The sequence below is a fragment of the Rhineura floridana genome, chromosome 15, assembly GCF_030035675.1.
Source record: "Rhineura floridana isolate rRhiFlo1 chromosome 15, rRhiFlo1.hap2, whole genome shotgun sequence".
NCBI classification, from domain to species: domain Eukaryota; kingdom Metazoa; phylum Chordata; class Lepidosauria; order Squamata; family Rhineuridae; genus Rhineura; species Rhineura floridana.
The window spans coordinates 315530-335597 of NC_084494.1; positions in this window are offsets into that span (position 1 = coordinate 315530).

Here is a 20068-nt window from a genome sequence, read left to right on the forward strand (position 1 = left end):
TACATCTGAATGAAGAGAGATATACATACAAGGGATGAAGAGAACACGATTAGCAATTCAACGTTACAGGAAAGGTTTGTTTGCTGTAGTGCGACAATCATCGTTTCTAGTAAGTTTAACTACATCTGAATGAAGAGAGATATACATACAAGGGGTGAAGAGAACACGATTAGCAATTCAACGTTACAGGAAAGCTTTTATTGCTGCAACATGACCATCATCGTTTCAGGTAACTTTAAATACATCTGAATGAAGAGACATATACATACAAGGGATGAAGTGAAGACGATTAGAAATTCAACGTTACAGGAAAGGTGTGTTTGCTGCAACATGACAATCATCGTTTGTAGTAACTTTAACTACATCTGAATGAAGAGACATATACATACAAGGGATGAAGAGAACACGATTGGCAATTCAACGTTAAAGGAAAGGTGTGTTTGCTGCAACACGGCCATCATCGTTTCTAGTAACTTTAACTACATCTGAATGAAGAGAGATATACATACAAGGGGTGAAGAGAACCCGATTAGCAATTCAACATTACAGGAAAGGTTTGATTGCTGCAACATGAGAATCATTGTTTCTAGTAACTTTAACTACATCTGAATGAAGAGAAAGATACATACGAGGGATGAAGAGAACACGATTAGCCATTCAACGTTACAGGAAAGGTGTGTTTGCTGCTACACGGCCATCATCGTTTCTAGTAACTTTAACTACATCTGAATGAAGAGAGAAAAACATACAAGGGATGAAGAGAACACGATTAGCAATTCAACGTTACAGGAAAGGGGTGTTTGCTGCAAGACGGCCATCACCGTTTCTACTAACTTTAACTACATCTGAATGAAGAGAGATATACATACAAGGGATGAAGAGAACACGATTAGCAATTCAACATTACAGGAAAGGTTTGTTTGCTGCAACATGACAATCATTGTTTCTAGTAACTTTAACTACATCTGAATGTAGGGAGATATACATACAAGGGATGAAGAGAAGACGATTAGCAATTCAATGTTACAGGAAAGGTTTGTTTGCTGCAACATGCCCATCATCGTTTATAGTAACTTTAAATACATCTGAATGAAGAGAGATATACTCGAACAAATCACAATCTGGATTACAGAACGGAAGGGCACTGATCTTCTCAGACCCAAAGAAAAGGAATTGGAAGAGAGTGTCCACGAACATCACACATCAGTTTCTATGGCTTCTGAAACACATACAAGGGACGAAGAGAAGACGAATATCAATTCAACGTTACAGAAAAAGTGTATTTGTTGCAACATGCCCATCCACGAACATCTCATATCAGTTTCTATGCCCTCTGAAACACATACAAGGGATGAAGAGAAGACGATTAAAAATTCAACGATACAGAAAAGGTGTGTCTGCTATTGTAAAGTTATAGTAACTTTAAGTACATCTGAATGAAGAGAGATATACTCGAGCAAATTAGAATCTGGATTACAGACCGGATGGGTTAGTAGATTAGCAAAACAGTTGGAGCACACATACAAGGGATGAAGAGAAGACGATTATCAACGTTACAGAAAAGGTGTGTTTGCTGCAACATGCCCATGATTGTTTATAATCACTTTAAATACATATGAATAAAGAGAGAGATACTAGAGCAAATCATAATCTGGATTACAGAGAATTTTCAAGAGCATCCACGAACATCAAATATCAGTTTCTATGGCCTGTGAAACACATACAAGGGATGAAGAGAAGACGATTATCAATTCAACGTTACAGAAAAGGTGCGTTTGTTGCAACATGCCGATCCACGAACATCACATATCAGTTTCTATGCCCTCTGAAATACACACAAGGAATGAAGAAAAGACGATTAAAAATTCAACGATACAGAAAAGGTGTGTCTGCTGCAATATGCCCATCAACATTTATAGCAACTTTAAATACATCTGAATGAAGAGAGATATACTCGAGCAAATCACAATCTGGATTACAGAACGGATGAGCACTGATCTTCTCAGACCCAAAGAAAAGGAATTTCAAGAGAGTGTCCACGAACATCACACATCAATTTCTATGGCTTCTGAAACACATACAAGGGATGAAGAGAAGACGATTATCAACGTTACAGAAAAGGTGTGTTCGCTGCAACATGCCCATCATCGTTTATGGTAACTTTAAATACATCTGAATAAAGACAGATATACTCGAGCAAATCACAATGTGGATTACAGAACGGATGGGCACTGATCTTCTCAGACCCAAAGGGAAGGAATTTCAAGAGAGTGTCCACGAACCTCACATATCAGTTTCTATGGCTTCTGAAACACATACAAGGGATAAAGAGAAGACGATTATCAATTCAACGTTACAGAAAAGGTGTGTTTGCTGCAACATGCCCATGATCGTTTATAGTAACTTTAAATACATATTAATAAAGAGAGAGATACTTGAGCATATCACAATCTGGATTACAGAGAATTTTCAAGAGAGTGTCCACGAACATCACATTTCAGTTTCTATGCTCTCTGTAACAAATAAAAGGGATGAAGAGAAGACGATTATCATTTCAACATTACAGAAAAGGTGTGTTTGCTGCAACAGGCCCATCATCATTTATGATTTGCTTGAGTATATTTCTCTTCATTCAGATGTATTTAAAGTTACTATAAACGATGATGGGCATGTTTCATAGAAACTGATATGTGATGATGTTCTCAGACCCAAAGGGAAGGAATTTCCAGAGAGTGTCCACGAACATCACATATCAGTTTCTATGCCCTTTGAAACACAGTCAAGGGATGAAGAGAAGACGATTATCAATTCAACATTACAGAATAGATCTGTTTGCTGCAACATGCCCATCATCGATTATGATTTGCTCTAGTATATCTCTCTTCATTCAGATGTATTTAAAGTTACTATAAACGATGACGGGCATGTTTCATAGAAACTGATATGTGATGATGTTCTCAGACCCAAAGGGAAGGAATTTCAAGAGAGTGTCCACGAACATCACATATCAGTTTCCATGCCCTCTGAAACACAGACAAGGGATGAAGAGAAGACGATTATCAATTCAACGTTACAGAAATTGTGTGTTTGCTGCAACATGCCCTTCATTGTTTATAGTAACTTTAAATACATCTGAATAAAGAGAGAGATACTCGAGCAAATCACAATCTGGATTACAGAACGGATGGGCTAATACGTTAGCAAAATAGTTGGAGCAAAAGAACATATAAAAGAAAATATATTGCTGTATCACCGTTTACATTGATGTTCTCAGACCCAAAGGAAAGGAATTTCAAGAGTGTCCACGAACATCACATATCAGTTTCTATGGCTTCTTAAAAATTCAACAATACAGAAAAGGTGTGTTTCCTACAACATGCCCATCATCGTTTATAGTAACTTCAAATATATCTGAATGAAGAGAGATATAATCTAACAAACCACAATCTAGACCCAAAGGGAAGGAATTTCAAGAGAGTGTCCACGAACATCAAGTATCAGTTTCTATGTTTCCTGAAACAAATACAAGGGATGAAGAGAAGACGATTATCAATTCAACGTTACAGAAAAGGTGTGTTTGCTGCAACATGCCCATCATCGTTTATAGTAACTTTAAATACATCTGAATGAAGAGAGATATACATACATGGGGTGAAGAGAACACGATTAGCAATTCAACGTTAAAGGAAAGCTTTGATTGCTGCAACATGACAATCATCGTTTCTAGTAACTTAAACTACATCTGAATGAAGAGAGATATACATACAAGGGATGAAGAGAAGACGATTAGCAATTCAACGTTACAGGAAACGTTTGTTTGCTGCAACATCATTGTAAACGGTGATACAGCAATATATTTTCTTTTATATGTTCTTTTCCTCCAACTGTTTTGCTAACGTATTAGCCCATCCGTTCTGTAATCCAGATTGTGATTTGCTCGAGTATCTCTCTCTTTATTCAGATGTATTTAAAGTTACTATAAACAATGAAGGGCATGTTGCAGCAAACACACAATTTCTGTAACGTTGAATTGATAATCGTCTTCTCTTCATCCCTTGTATGTGTTTCAGAGGGCATGGAAACTGATATGTGATGTTCGTGGACACTCTCTTGAAATTCCTTTTCTTTGGGTCTGAGAACATCATCACATATCAGTTTCTATGAAACATGCCCATCATCGTTTATAGTAACTTTAAATACATCTGAATGAAGAGAGATATACTCGAGCAAATCACAATCTGGATTACAAAACGGATGGGCACTGATCTTCTCAGACCCAAAGAAAAGGAATTTCGAGAGAGTGTCCACGAACATCACACATCAGTTTCTATGGCTTCTGAAACACATACAAGGGATGAAGAGAAGACGAATATCAATTCAACGTTACAGAAAAAGTGTATTTGTTGCAACATGCCCATCCACGAACATCACATATCAGTTTCTATGCCCTCTGAAACACATACAAGGGATGAAGAGAAGAGGATTAAAAATTCAACGATACAGAAAAGGTGTGTCTGCTGTTATAAAGTTGTAGTAACTTTAAAAACATCTGAATGAAGAGAGATATACTCGAGCAAATTAGAATCTGGATTACAGAACGGATGGGTTAGTAGGTTAGCAAAACAGTTGGAGCACACATACAAGGGATGAAGAGAAGACGATTATCAACGTTACAGAAAAGGTGTGTTTGCTGCAACATGCCCATGATCGTTTATAATCACTTTAAATACATATGAATAAAGAGAGAGATACTAGAGCAAATCATAATCTGGATTACAGAGAATTTTCAAGAGTGTCCACGAACATCACATATCAGTTTCTATGGCCTCTGAAACACATACAAGGGATGAAGAGAAGACGATTATCAATTCAACGTTACAGAAAAGGTGCGTTTGTTGCATCATGCCGATCCACGAACATCACATATCAGTTTCTATGCCCTCTGAAATACACACAAGGAATGAAGAAAAGACGATTAAAAATTCAACGATACAGAAAAGTTGTGTCTGCTGCAACATGCCCATCAACATTTATAGCAACTTTAAATACATCTTAATGAAGAGAGATATACTCGAGCAAATCACAATCTGGATTACAGAACGGATGGGCACTGATCTTCTCAGACCAAAGAAAAGGAATTTCAAGAGAGTGTCCACGAACATCACACATCAGTTTCTATGGCTTCTATAGGTTAGCAAAACAGTTGGAGCACACATACAAGGGATGAAGAGAAGACGATTATCAACGTTACAGAAAAGGTGTGTTCGCTGCAACATGCCCATCATCGTTTATGGTAACTTTAAATACATCTGAATAAAGACAGATATACTTGAGCAAATCACAATGTGGATTACAGAACGGATGCGCTAGTATTTTAGCAAAAGAGTTGAAGCAAAAGAACACATACAGGCGATGGAGAGGATTATCAATTGAACGTTACAGAAAAGGTATGTTTGCTGCAACTTGCCCATCATCGTTTATAGTAATTTTAAATACATCTGAATGAGGAGAGATATACTCGAGCAAATCACAATCTGGATTACAGAACGGATGGGCACTGATCTTCTCAGACCCAAAGGGAAGGAATTTCAAGAGAGTGTCCACGAACATCACACATCAGTTTCTATGGCTTCTGAAACACATACAAGGGATGAAGAGAAGACGATTATCAATGTTACAGAAAAGGTGTGTTCGCTGCAACATGCCCATAATCGTTTATGGTAACTTTAAATACATCTGAATAAAGACAGATATACTTGAGCAAATCACAATGTGGATTACAGAACGGATGCTCTAGTATTTTAGCAAAAGATTTGAAGCAAAAGAACACATACAGGCGATGGAGAGGATTATCAATTGAACGTTACAGAAAAGGTATGTTTGCTGCAACATGCCCATCATCGTTTATAGTAACTTTAAATACATCTGAATGAAGAGAGATATACTCGAGCAAATCACAATCTGGATTACAGAACGGATGGGCACTGATCTTCTCAGACCCAAAGGGAAGGAATTTCAAGAGAGTGTCCACGAACCTCACATATCAGTTTCTATGGCTTCTGAAACACATACAAGGGATAAAGAGAAGACGATTATCAATTCAACGTTACAGAAAAGGTGTGTTTGCTGCAACATGCCCATGATCGTTTATAGTAACTTTAAATACATATTAATAAAGAGAGAGATACTTGAGCATATCACAATCTGGATTACAGAGAATTTTCAAGAGTGTGTCCACGAACATCACATTTCAGTTTCTATGCCCTCTGTAACAAATAAAAGGGATGAAGAGAAGACGATTATCATTTCAACATTACAGAAAAGGTGTGTTTGCTGCAACATGCCCATCATCGATTATGATTTGCTCTAGTATATCTCTCTTCATTCAGATGTATTTAAAGTTACTATAAACGATGATGGGCATGTTTCACAGAAACTGATATGTGATGATGTTCTCAGACCCAAAGGGAAGGAATTTCAAGAGAGTGTCCACGAACATCACATATCAGTTTCCATGCCCTCTGAAACACATACAAGGGATGAAGAGAAGACGATTAACAATTCAACGTTACAGAAAAGGTGTGTTCGCTGCAACATGCCCATCATTGTTTATGGTAACTTTAAATACATCTGAATAAAGACAGATATACTTGAGCAAATCACAATGTGGATTACAGAACGGATGCGCTAGTATTTTAGCAAAAGAGTTGAAGCAAAAGAACACATACAGGCGATGGAGAGGATTATCAATTGAACGTTACAGAAAAGGTATGTTTGCTGCAACATGCCCATCATCGTTTATAGTAACTTTAAATACATCTGAATGAAGAGAGATATACTCGAGCAAATCACAATCTGGATTACAGAACGGATGGGCACTGATCTTCTCAGACCCAAAGGGAAGGAATTTCAAGAGTGTGTCCACGAACCTCACATATCAGTTTCTATGGCTTCTGAAACACATACAAGGGATAAAGAGAAGACGATTATCAATTCAACGTTACAGAAGAGGTGTATTTGTTGCAACATGCCCATCCACGAACATCACATATCAGTTTCTACGCCCTCTGAAACACATACAAGGGATGAAGAGAAGACGATTAAAAATTCAACGATACAGAAAAGGTGTGTTTGCTGCAACATGCCCATCATCGTTTATGGTAACTTTAAATACATCTGAATAAAGACAGATATACTTGAGCAAATCACAGTGTGGATTACAGAACGGATGCGCTAGTATTTTAGCAAAAGAGTTGAAGCAAAAGAACACATACAAGCGATGGAGAGGATTATCAATTGAACGTTGCAGAAAAGGTATGTTTGCTGCAACATGCCCATCATCCTTTATAGTAACTTTAAATACATCTGAATGAAGAGAGATATAGCAATATAGTTTCTTTTATATGTTCTTTTGCGCCCACTGTTTTGGTATCGTAATTGCCCACAGAAAACGCTTTTTGAAAACGCTTGTCGAAATTTGGGGATTGTGAGGTGATCTAAGTATATACTTAATTTTCAGGGGGGAGATTCAAATTCAGATATAGTGGAGAACATCTTTTAGACGCTTGGGTAAATGTTATCTGATAATCGATGTCCTTGATTCTTGAGCGGATTATTGTTAATGCGTCTTTAGGAGGTTGAGATCTTAAATACTCTTTTGAGAGGCCTATATGGCGTAAGTTCGATTCCAGTTTGGAATTCCATTTGGAATGGCAATTGTCATTCCAGAGTAGAGTTATTAGATTGGGCGTGGATTCAGATGAAATTCTAACCCAGTAGTTAACGGTTGTCAGCCAAGCCTGACATTCCATTGAGAGAAAACCGCATTCCAATCTGAGAGCCGCCGAGGGCACGCATCTGGGAACTCCTAATAAACGTCTTAAGAAGGAAGATAGAATTACTTCAATTGAGGGGTCCCAGGAGTGAATCCAAATTGGGGCTCCGTATAGAATTTGTGGGATAATTTTACTTTTAAATATTTGCAAAATCGCAGGGATAAATTGCCCTCCTTTATAATAGAAAAATTGAATCAAACTATTTAGGGAATACTTTATTTGCCTTAAGGTTGTTTTTATATGGAAAGCCCAATTCTTTGAGGAATGGAAATTTATTCCAAGATATTTGTAATGTGAGACTTGTTCTATAGAATGATTATTTACAATCCAAAGTGGAGTACTTATTCGCTTGGAGAAAACCATAATTTTTGTTTTGTCAAAGTTGATTTTTAGATGATTCACTGCACAGTACAACATAAAAGCCTTTAAAGTGCGTTTTAAACCTACTTTTGACAATTAAAGGAGCACGGCGTCATCAGCATAAAGTAAGAGGGGACATCGCACATCTGCTAGCTTAGGGGAATGAAAATCGTGGGAAAGGCAGCTTTCGTTCAGATCATTAAGGAACAGGTTAAAAAGGAACGGCGCGAGTATGCAACCTTGTCTGACCCCTTTTTCAGTGGGAATAGAATTTGATAGCCCTCCCTCTTTTCCACAACGGATACGCAAGGAAGTTTGTTGGTGAAGCTGGAAAATCAGAAACAAAAGTCTTTTATCAATTGAAGAGTTGGATAATTTTGCCCAAAGAATATCGCGGGGGATTGAATCAAATGCCGACTTTAAGTCTATAAAGGCAACAAATAGTCCATTTCCCTTTTGTTTACTATATTTTTCAGCTAGGTGTTTTAGAATCAAGCAGTGGTCCAGGCTCGAAGAGCCTTTTCTGAATCCTACTTGGTCCTTGCCAAGTATATTTTGTTCGTTCATCCATCGCTGGAGTTTTACAGAAATGGTATGTTTGCTGCAACATGCCCATCATCGTTTACAGTAAATCCACGTACATGTGCAACGTAAAGGTGATATAGCAATATAGTTTCTTTTATATGTTCTTTTGCTCCCACTGTTTTGCTATCGTACTAGCCCACAGAAACTGATATGTGATGTTTGTGGACACTCTCTTGAGTCTATGCCCTGTGAAAGGGATGAAAATAAGACAATTATCAACGTTACAGAAAAGGTGTGTTTGCTGCAACAGGCCCATGATCGTTTATAGTAACTTTAAATACATCTGAATAAAGAGAGAGATACTCGAGCAAATCACAATCTGGATTACAGTGAATTTTCAAGAGAGTGTCCACGAACATCACATGTCAGTTTCTATGTCCTGTGTAACACATAAAAGGGATGAAGAGAAGACGATTATCAATTCAACATTACAGAAAAGGTGTGTTTGCTGTAACAGGCCCATCATCATTTATGATTTGCTCTAGTATATCTCTCTTCATTCAGATGTATTTAAAGTTACTATAAACGATGATGGGCATGTTTCATAGAAACTGATATGTGATGATGTTCTCAGACCCAAAGGGAAGGAATTTCAAGAGAGTGTCCACGAACATCACATATCAGTTTCCATGCCCTCTGAAACACATACAAGGGATGAAGAGAAGACGATTATCAATTCAACGTTACAGAAATTGTGTGTTTGCTGCAACATGCCCTTCATTGTTTATAGTAACTTTAAATACATCTGAATAAAGAGAGAGATACTCGAGCAAATCACAATCTGGATTACAGAACAGATGGGCTAATACGTTGGCAAAACAGTTGGAGCAAAAGAACATATAAAAGAAAATATATTGCTGTATCACCGTTTACATTGATGTTCTCAGACCCAAAGGAAACGAATTTCAAGAGTGTCCACGAACATCACATATCAGTTTCTATGGCTTCTTAAAAATTCAACAATACAGAAAAGGTGTGCTTCCTGCAACATGCCCATCATCGTTTATAGTAACTTCAAATATCTCTGAATGAAGAGAGATATAATTGAACAAACCACAATCTAGACCCAAAGGGAAGTAATTTCAAGAGAGTGTCCACGAACTACACATATCAGAGTCTATGCCCTTTGAAACACGGTCAAGGGATGAAGAGAAAACGATTATCAATTCAACGTTACAGAAAAGATCTGTTTGCTGCAACATGCCCATCATCGATTATGATTTGCTCGAGTATATCTCTCTTCATTTAGATGTATTTAAAGTTACTATAAACGATGATGGGCATGTTTCAGAGGGCATAGAAACTGATATGTGATGATGTTCTCAGACCCAAAGAAAAGGAATTTCAAGAGAGTGTCCACGAACATCAAGTATCAGTTTCTATGTTCCCTGAAACAAATACAAGGGATGAAGAGAAGATGATTATCAATTGAACGTTACAGAAAAGGTATGTTTGCTGCAACATGCCCATCATCGTTTATAGTAACTTTAAATACATCTGAATGAAGAGAGATATACTCGAGCAAATCACAATCTGGATTACAGAACGGATGGGCACTGATCTTCTCAGACCCAAAGGGAAGGAATTTCAAGAGAGTGTCCACGAACCTCACATATCAGTTTCTATGGCTTCTGAAACACATACAAGGGATAAAGAGAAGACGATTATCAATTCAACGTTACAGAAAAGGTTTATTTGTTGCAACATGCCCATCCACGAACATCACATATCAGTTTCTATGCCCTCTGAAACACATACAAGGGATGAAGAGAAGAAGATTAAAAATTCAATGATACAGAAAAGGTGTGTTTGCTGCAACATGCCCATCATCGTTTATGGTAACTTTAAATACATCTGAATAAAGACAGATATACTTGAGCAAATCACAATGTGGATTACAGAATGGATGCGCTAGTATTTTAGCAAAAGAGTTGAAGCAAAAGAACACATACAAGCGATGGAGAAGATTATCAATTGAACATTGCAGAAAAGGTATGTTTGCTGCAACATGCCCATCATCCTTTATAGTAACTTTAAATACATCTGAATGAAGAGAGATATAGCAATATAGTTTCTTTTATATGTTCTTTTGCGCCCACTGTTTTGCTATCGTACTAGCCCACAAAAAACGCTTTTTGAAAACGCTTGTCGAAATTTGGGGATTGTGAGGTGATCTAAGTATATACTTGATTTTTCAGGGGGGAGATTCAAATTCAGATATAGTGGAGAACATCTTTTAGACGCTTGGGTAAATGTTATCTGATAATCGATGTCCTTGATTCTTGAGCGGATTATTGTTAATGCGTCTTTAGGAGGTTGAGATCTTAAATACTCTTTTGAGAGGCCTATATGGCGTAAGTTCGATTCCAGTTTGGAATTCCATTTGGAATGGCAATTGTCATTCCAGAGTAGAGTTATTAGATTGGGCGTGGATTCAGATGAAATTCTAACCCAGTAGTTAACGGTTGTCAGCCAAGCCTGACATTCCATTGAGAGAAAACCGCATTCCAATCTGAGAGCCGCCGAGGGCACGCATCTGGGAACTCCTAATAAACGTCTTAAGAAGGAAGATAGAATTACTTCAATTGAGGGGTCCCAGGAGTGAATCCAAATTGGGGCTCCGTATAGAATTTGTGGGATAATTTTACTTTTAAATATTTGCAAAATCGCAGGGATAAATTGCCCTCCTTTATAATAGAAAAATTGAATCAAACTATTTAGGGAATACTTTATTTGCCTTAAGGTTGTTTTTATATGGAAAGCCCAATTCTTTGAGGAATGGAAATTTATTCCAAGATATTTGTAATGTGAGACTTGTTCTATAGAATGATTATTTACAATCCAAAGTGGAGTACTTATTCGCTTGGAGAAAACCATAATTTTTGTTTTGTCAAAGTTAATTTTTAGATGATTCACTGCACAGTACGACATAAAAGCCTTTAAAGTGCGTTTTAAACCTACTTTTGACAATGAAAGGAGCACGGTGTCGTCAGCATAAAGTAAGAGGGGACATCGCACATCTGCTAGCTTAGGGGAATGAAAATCGTGGGAAAGGCAGCTTTCGTTCAGATCATTTAGGAACAGGTTAAAAAGGAACGGCGCGAGTATGCAACCTTGTCTGACCCCTTTTTCAGTGGGAATAGAATTTGATAGCCCTTCCTCTTTTCCACAACGGATACGCAAGGAAGTTTGTTGGTGAAGCTGGAAAATCAGAAACAAAAGTCTTTTATCAATTGAAGAGTTGGATAATTTTGCCCAAAGAATATCGCGGGGGATTGAATCAAATGCCGCCTTTAAGTCTATAAAGGCAACAAATAGTCCATTTCCCTTTTGTTTACTATATTTTTCAGCTAGGTGTTGTAGAATCAAGCAGTGGTCCAGGCTCGAAGAGCCTTTTCTGAATCCTACTTGGTCCTTGCCAAGTATATTTTGTTCGTTCATCCATCGCTGGAGCTTTTACAGAAAAGGTATGTTTGCTGCAACATGCCCATCATCGTTTACAGTAAATCCACGTACATGTGCAACGTAATGGTGATATAGCAATATAGTTTCTTTTATATGTTCTTTTGCTCCCACTGTTTTGCTATCGTACTAGCCCACAGAAACTGATATGTGATGTTTGCGGACACACTCTTGAGTCTATGCCCTGTGAAATACATACAAGGGATGAAGAGAAGACGATTATCAATTCAACGTTACAGAAATTGTGTTTGCTGCAAAACGCCCATCATCATTTATGATTTGCTCGAGTATATTTCTCTTCATTCAGATGTATTTAAAGTTACTATAAACGATGATGGGCATGTTTCATAGAAACTGATATGTGATGATGTTCTCAGACCCAAAGGGAAGGAATTTCAAGAGATTGTCCACGAACATCACATATCAGTTTCCATGCCCTCTGAAACACATACAAGGGATGAAGAGAAGACGATTATCAATTCAACGTTACAGAAATTGTGTGTTTGGTACAACATGCCCATGATCGTTTATAGAATGAATGAGAGATATACTCGAGCAAATCACAATCTGGATTACAGAACGGATGGGTTAGTACGTTACCAAACAGTTGGAGCACATATACAAGGGATGAAGAGAAGATGATTATCAACGTTACAGAAAAGGTGTGTTTCATGCAACATGCCCATCATCGATTATAGTAACTTTAAATACATCTGAATAAAGAGAGAGATACTCGAGCAAATCACAATCTGGATTACAGAACGGATGGGCTAGTAAGTTAGCAAAACAGTTGGAGAGAAAGAACATATAAAAGAAAATAGATTGCTGTATCACCATTTACATTGATGTTCTCAGACCCAAAGGAAAGGAATCTCAAGAGTGTCCACGAACATCACATATCAGTTTCTATGGCTTCTTAAAAATTCAACAAGACAGAAATTGTGTGTTTGCTGCAACATGCCCATCATCGTTTATAGTAACTTTGAATACATCTGAATGAAGAGAGATATACTCGAGCAAATCACAATCTGGATTACAGAACGCATGGGCACTGATCTTCTCAGACCCAAAGAAAAGGAATTTCAAGAGAGTGTCCACGAACATCACACATCAGTTTCTATGGCTTCTGAAACACATACAAGGGATGAGGAGAAGACGATTAAAAATTCAACGATACAGAAAAGGTATGTTTGCTGCAACATGCCCATCATCGTTTACAGTAAATCCATGTACATGTGCAACGTAAATGGTGATATAGCAATATAGTTTCTTTTATATGTTCTTTTGCTCCAACTGTTTTGCTATCGTACTAGCCCACAGAAACTGATATGTGATGTTCGCGGACACTCTCTTGAGTCTATGCCCTGTCAAACACATACAAGGGATGAAGAGAAGACGATTATCAATTCAAAATTACAGAAAAGGTGTGTTTGCTGCATCAGGCCCATCATCATTTATGATTTACTCTAGTATCTCTCTCTTCATTCAGATGTATTTAAAGTTACTGTAAACGATCATGGGCATGTTTCATAGAAACTGATTTGATGATGTTCTCAGACCCAAAGGGAAGTAATTTCAAGAGAGTGTCCACGAACTACATATATCAGAGTCTATGCCCTTTGAAACACGTTCAAGGGATGAAGAGAAGACGATTATCAATTCAACATAACAGAAAAGATCTGTTTGCTGCAACATGCCCATCATCGATTATGATTTGCTCGAGTATATCTCTCTTCATTTAGATGTATTTAAAGTTACTATAAACGATGATGGGCATGTTTCAGAGGGCATAGAAACTGATATGTGATGATGTTCTCAGAACCAAAGGGAAGGAATTTCAAGAGAGTGTCCACGAACATCAAGTATCAGTTTCTATGTTCCCTGAAACAAATACAAGGGATGAAGAGAAGACGATTATCAATTCAACATTACAGAAAAGGTGTGTTTGCTGCAGCATGCCCATCATCGATTATGATTTGCTCAAGTATATCTCTCTTCATTTAGATGTATTTAAAGTTACTATAAATGATGATGGGCATGTTTCAGAGGGCATAGAAACTGATATGTGATGATCTTCTCAGACCCAAAGAAAAGGAATTTCAAGAGAGTGTCCACGAAGATCACACATCAGTTTCTATGGCTTCTGAAACACATACAAGGGATGAAGAGAAGACGATTATCAATTCAACGTTACAGAAAAAGTGTATTTGTTGCAACATGCCCATCCACGAACATCACATATCAGTTTCTATGCCCTCTGAAACACATACAAGCAATGAAGAGGATTATCAATTGAACGTTACAGAAAAGGTAGGTTTGCTGCAACATGCCCATCATCGTTTACAGTAAATCCACGTACATTTGCAACGTAATGGTGATATAGCAATATAGTTTCTTTTATATGTTCTTTTGCTCCAACTGTTTTGCTATCGTACTAGCCCACAGAAACTGATATGTGTTGTTTGTGGATACTCTTTTAAGTCTGTGCCCTGTGAAAGAAATGAAAATAAGACGATTATCAATGTTACAGAAAAGGTGTGTTTGCTGCAACATGCCCATGATCGTTTATAGTAACTTTAAATACATCTGAATAAAGAGAGAGATACTCGAGCAAATCACAATCTGGATTACAGAGAATTTTCAAGAGAGTGTCCACGAACATCATATGTCAGTTTCTATGCCCTGTGTAACACATAAAAGGGATGAAGAGAAGACGATTATCAATTCAACGTTACAGAAAAGGTGTGTTTGCTGTAACAGGCCCATCATCATTTATGATTTGCTCTAGTATATCTCTCTTCATACAGATGTATTTAAAGTTACTATAAACGATGATGGGCATGTTTCATAGAAACTGATATGTGATGCTGTTCTCAGACCCAAAGGGAAGGAATTTCAAGAGAGTGTCCACGAACATCACATATCAGTTTCCATGCCCTCTGAAACACATACAAGGGATGAAGAGAAGACGATTATCAATTCAACGTTACAGAAATTGTGTGTTTGCTGCAACATGCCCATCATCGTTTATAGTAACTTTAAATACATCTGAATGAAGAGAGATATACTCGAGCAAATCACAATCTGGATTACAGAACGGATGGGTAGTGATGTTCTCAGACCCAAAGGGAAGGAATTTCAAGAGAGTGTCCACGAACATCACATATCAGTTTCTATGGCTTCTGAAACACATACAAAGGATGAAGAGAAGACCATTATCAATTCAACATTACAGAAAAGGTGTGTTTGCTGTTACATGCCCATCCACGAACATCACATATCAGTTTCTATGCTCTCTGAAACACATACAAGGGATGAAGAGAAGACGATTAAAAATTCAACGATACAGAAAAGGTGTGTCTGCTGCAACATTCCCATCAACGTTTATAGCAACTTTGAATACTTCTGAATGAAGAGAGATATGGTTGAGCAAATCACAATATGGATTACAGAACGGATGGGCTAGTACGTTAGAAAAGAGTTGGAGCAAAAGAACACATACAAGCGATGAAGAGGATTATCAACTGAACGTTACAGAAAAGATATTTGCTGCAACATGCCCATGATCATTTATAGTAACTTTAAATACATATGAATGAAGGGAGATATAGTCGAGCAAATTAGAATCTGGATTACAGAATGGATGGGTTAGTACGTTAGCAAAACAGTTGGAGCACACATACAAGGGATGAAGAGAAGACGGATGGGCACTGATCTTCTCAGACCCAAAGGGAAGGAATTTCAAGAGAGTGTCCACGAACATCACACATCAGTTTCTATGGCTTCTGAAACACATACAAGGGATGAAGAGAAGACGATTATCAACATTACAGAAAAGGTGTGTTTGCTGCAACATGCCCATGATCGTTTATAATAACTTTAAATACATATGAATAAAGAGAGAGATACTCGAGCAAATCATAATCTGGATTACAGAACGGATTACAATCTGGATTACAGAATGAAGAGATACTCGAGCAAATCACAATGGCAGTGATGTCAGACCCAAAGGGAAGCAATTTCAAGAGAGTGTACACGAACATCACATATCAGTTTCTATGCCCTCTGAAACACATAGAAGGGATGAAGAGAAGACGATTATGAATTCAACGTTACAGGAAATGTGTGTTTGCTGCAACATGCCCTTCATCGTTTATAGTAACTTAAAATATTGTGCTTTGCTCGAGTATATCTCTCTGCGTTCAGATGTATTTAAAGTTACTATAAACGATGATGGGCATGTTGCAGCAAACAGACCTTTTCTGTAATGTTGAGTTGATAATCGTCTTCTCTTCATCCCTTGTTCAGAGGGCATAGAAACTGATATGTGATGTTCTCAGACCCAAAGGGTAGGAATTTCAAGAGAGTGTCCACGAACATCATATATTAGTTTCTATGCCCTCTTAACACATAAAATGGATGAAGAGAAGACGATTATCAACTCAACGTTACAGAAAAGGTCTGTTTGCTGCAACATGCCCATCATCGTTTATAGTAACCTTAAATACATCTGAATGAAGAGAGATATACTCGAGCATATATTTATTTATTTATTTTATTTATTATTTATTAAATTTATATACCGCCCGACTAGCAATAGCTCTCTGGGCGGTGAACATAAAACAATCTGGATTACAGAACGGATGGGCAGTGATGTTCTCAGACCCAAAGGGAAGGAGTTTTAAGAGAGTGTCCACGAACATCACATATCAGTTTCTATGCCCTCTGAAACACATACAAGGGATGAAGAGAAGACGATTATCAACTCAACGTTACAGAAAAGGTCTGTTTGCTGCAACATGCCCATCATCGTTTATAGTAAATCCATGTACATGTGCAACGTAAATGGTGATAAAGCAATATATTTTCTTTTATATGTTCTTTTGCTCCAACTGTTTTGCTAACGTACTATCCCATCCGTTCTGTAATACAGAATGTGATCTGTTCGAGTATCTCTCTCTTCATTCAGATGTATTTAAAATTACAATAAACGATGATGGGCATGTTGCAGCAAACACACCTTTTCTGTAATGTTGAATTCATACTCATCTTCTCTTCATCCCTTCTATGTGTTTCAGAGGGCATAGAAACTGATATAGACAATCTCTACATTGTGATAATGGAACTGTATCCCAAATTTAGAAAATGAAATATCAGGACTACAGAAGGATGAAGCCATTCAAAGATTGTTGCAAGTGAACGATGCCTTTAGGAGTTATAAACGGCGTTCGGAGAAACTTGAATGGTTGACACAGTTTCAGAATTACGTAGCAAAACGTCTGTGGGATTGCTATGGGTCTGAAGAAGACATGATAACCTCCCGCCTATCCTTTTTATTTAGTTCCAGACAGTACTCCATCTGTAGCAATCTTGACTGTCCAAAAAGGATAAGGGAAATGAAATGTATGTCAATATGTTTATCGTGGGTAAACTGTTTCATTGCTATTTATTGCCCCTCTAGCTTCACTGGATCAGTATTCACTGGCAAATTTTAAAGAACAAAAGAAGATATGCAATGGTTTGAAGTAACACACTTCCAAGGATATTAATCCCTTTTATGATGTCCCATCTTGTCTGTGTTCTAAGGACTTTTTACACAATAAACTGGGAAAGCAGTATTAACCAGAGGAACCACACTGGGTGTTCTCAAAGAGATTGCTAACACTGTACGCATACAATAAGGATATATTTCTGCACAGGTTGTTTGATGTTACACAATGGTTTTGTCCAGCATGTGAATCAGAACTGCCATTTTAAGCAGGCCTATCAATTCAGTGCATTTCAAGTTATTTCTAATGAAGCTACCCAAAATGAATCATATTTTAATTCACCGACTTAAATAAATTAATCTAATAAATTAGATTAAATAAACAGGGTGATAGAATACACCCGTCTCACACCCTTTCCAATGGGGAACCAATCAGTTTCTCCATATTCTTTCCTTACCATTATCCAACGTATGTTTGCGATACGATCTCTGGTACCTCTTCCCTTTCTAAATCCAGCTTGGACATCTGGCATTTCTCGCTCCATATATGGCAAGAGCCTTTGTTGTAGTATCTTGAGCATTACTTTACTTGCATGGGATATTAAGGCAATAGTTCAATAATTACTGCATTTCCTGGGATCCCCTTTCTTTGGAATTGGGATGTATATGGAACGCTTCCAGTCTGTGGGCCATTGTTTAATTTTCCATATTTCTCTCTGTGCATATATTCAATGCAGTGGGGGTGTAACCTTCCCCCCCCTTAAGACTAATAGGAATGGAACAGCTACCCTGTCTAATGCTACCACAGCTTGCCAGGTCTCTAGAATTCACTGCATTTTTATTTTATTTTTTAAAAAAGAGGTGCCAGCACCCAGGTCTCCATCAAGTTGCAGCCTTTATCATAGAAGGCTCCATTTCCCCTCTCTCTGACCGGATATGTGAGAATCGGTGTACGAGAGACACTTCTTACATGCTCAGACATGTTCCCTTTAGATAAGATGATTGACAGAACTGATAATATTGAAATCTTGATTTCTATCTGTGTTAAAAGTTGTATGATTTTTATAGTGCTGCACTGACTTGTTTTGTTTGTTGTGTTTTTATTGTTTTTACATTGATTGTGCATTTTTATTGTTTTTACTGTGTTTTTAAGCTGCCCTGAACTCCATTTTTAACAGTGGAAAGGCAGGATATAAATCCTCTTAATAAATAAATATTCCATAATAGGCATTTAAGGTTGAAAATGAAGGATTTTTTAAAATCTTCAAATCCTCCCCCAGTTTTTGGTGGTAATTGCTAGGCACAAAACAAAACTGGACAATGCAACATTTAATATGATTAATTTGCCTAATCAGGACATGAGTTGCATAATATGCAAATCATGCAACTAATCTATAATTTGCATAATATGCAAATCAGCCTGCCTGGATTGGTGGAATTGGAATATGGCAACCCTAAGCTCAACAGCACAATCCTCTGCAGGTTGACACAGAAGGAGGCCCCACTGGACTCAATGGGGCTTCCTTCCAGGAAAGGACACACAGGATGGCAACCTTACAGAGCTACACAGGCTCCCTCTTTTTCCCCAAGCACAGTGCCATTGGGTTCAGGAAAGCCTTTGTTCACCTTTGACATTTTGGAGGGTTGGTTTCGGTCAGTATCGGGACAGGTCACCTTGCAGCATGAATGGCTTCACTGCAGAGGCTGCCAGTTTCCTCCCTTTTGTAGTCAGAATTTCTGTGCCTATGTTATTATTTGAAAGAACTTTTCTATATTGGATGTTGTGGGAAGGAGTGAATCTGTGTGTCTCACAGAGGAGGTTGCATGCTCTTAGGATCAATGTCTAAACAGAAGATATCTAAGAAGTTGCCTTATTCCAAGTCCATCTAGCTCAGTATTGTCAACACTGACTGGCAGCAGCCCGCCAGGACATCAAACAGGGTCTTTCCTTCCCAGCCCTGCCTAGAGAAGCTGGGGATTGAGCCAGGACCTTTTGCAGGCACAGCAGATGCTCTGCCCCCCTGAGCCTCCAAACTGTGGGGCGATGAGTTTCCCACTGGGTATAAAAGGAGGCTGGGGGGACTGTCTCCCTTCAGAAAAGCTGTTTAATGGAGAACAACCCGATTCATTAGAGAAACAGACACATTTAGACGAAGAGGGATGCTGAGGCAAGCCGGCCAGTGGGACAGCAGGGCCTCCAAGTTCTGAAGACGCCTCCGGAAGACTCAGGAGGGGCCATTGCCCGGGGTCCAGGGAGAAGGGTTGCCAAGGCAACAGGTACCCGCCCTCCTTTGTGAGGCCCTTCTTGTGCTCCCCACACCTTCGCAAGTACATATGA